A 1,320-nucleotide genomic window follows, 5' to 3' on the forward strand; every position below is an offset into this window, starting at 1 on the left:
AGTACTCTTCCCTGCCGTGGCAGGGAGTCGGACTTGATGATCTGCTCAGGTTCCTTCTGACCCTACTAACTATTAAACTATGAAACACTGTACAGTATAGTATATAAAAATTATTTTTACTTGCCTTTAATACACGGGGTGGTTAACTGGGTATAGGCATAGCCCTAGGGGTACTTAGACAGGTTATAGGGGGTATATGCCAATGGATGAAGACAGAGCACACCCAGTGTGTGGCAGCAGCATCTCCCCTGGTGCGTTTGTCTCTTACCCAGGGTGGGGAGGGGGAAGGGGAAGAGAGGGACATGCTGGCCAGCCCCGTGCAGCACACCATGGTGCTTCCCCACCTGCTTGAATGGTAGGGTGGGGGTGTTTTATGCCTGCCTCTGGCAGGGCACGATTGGCTGGTCGGCAGCCTGTGGATGGAGTCTTGGCTGGACCAGGTCGTGGGACAATCTGAGCCCAGAGGCAGTGGAAGCCGCCCGCCCTCACCCCTGGATGAGCTGCTGGGCTTGGATTGTCCCACAACCTGGCTCAGTTGGGGCTGCTGTTCCCTGCCACCCTGCTTCCCTCCCCTGTGACCTGGCATGGCAGGGAGCAGTGAAACCATGTGAGGATCTCTTTGCCTGCCGTTGATTGCCTTGTGTTGTCCTGGTGCCGCTTCTCCTGCGCGCAGGGCTGCACTGAGGGCAGTAGCAAAAACCAAAAAACCCCCTCAAGCCAGTGGCAGGCACACATGAATGATGCATGCCACCGGAGGCTGGGGGGGCACAGTGACCACTCACAGGCGATGGTGGCAGCAAGCAGGGAGCTTCCTCAGGTGGCCGTGGCAGTGGTGCTGGGGGGTAGTGAGTGCTGACCAGCGGTTGGTGACCACCCACAGACGCTGCCAGCAGCAATCGGCAACTGCCTGATGACACCACCGGCCGTGCTGGCAGCGAGAGGGGTGGCGAGCAACAACTGCCTGCAGGCACCAATGGCAGTGGCCAATTGCAGGGGGTGCACTGCCAATCTCAGAGCATGCGCATATACCCATGTGCACCCCCTACACCAGGGTGGGCAATTATTTTGGGCGGATGGCCGCTTAGTTTTGGCAAGCCATTAAGGGCCACATGACAGGCAGCCAGGGGCAGATAAATATTAATTTTCTAAATTTTTTAGGGGCCCCGTGGGCTGGATAGAATGGCCTGGTGAGCCGCACCCAGTCCATAGTCTGCATTTTGCCCACTCCTGCCCTGCATGTTGCCAGTGCAGGTAGAGGAGGGTCATCGCTGGGGCAGCATGGGGCAAGCAGCAGTGGGCAAGGAGATCCCTGCGTGGCTT

General features: G+C 57.6%; 1 protein-coding gene across 1 annotated transcript in view; it reads right to left on the reverse strand.

Moving 5' to 3' along the window:
• The window catches only part of ZFAND1 (zinc finger AN1-type containing 1), a 36,574-nt gene that overhangs the window by 26,249 nt on the left and 9,005 nt on the right, over positions 1-1,320 (reverse strand). The gene's annotated exons all lie outside the window — the stretch shown is intronic.

This window comes from Gavialis gangeticus, unplaced genomic scaffold (genome assembly GCF_001723915.1).
Source record: "Gavialis gangeticus isolate Ggan-Ray unplaced genomic scaffold, GavGan_comp1, whole genome shotgun sequence".
Taxonomy (NCBI): domain Eukaryota; kingdom Metazoa; phylum Chordata; order Crocodylia; family Gavialidae; genus Gavialis; species Gavialis gangeticus.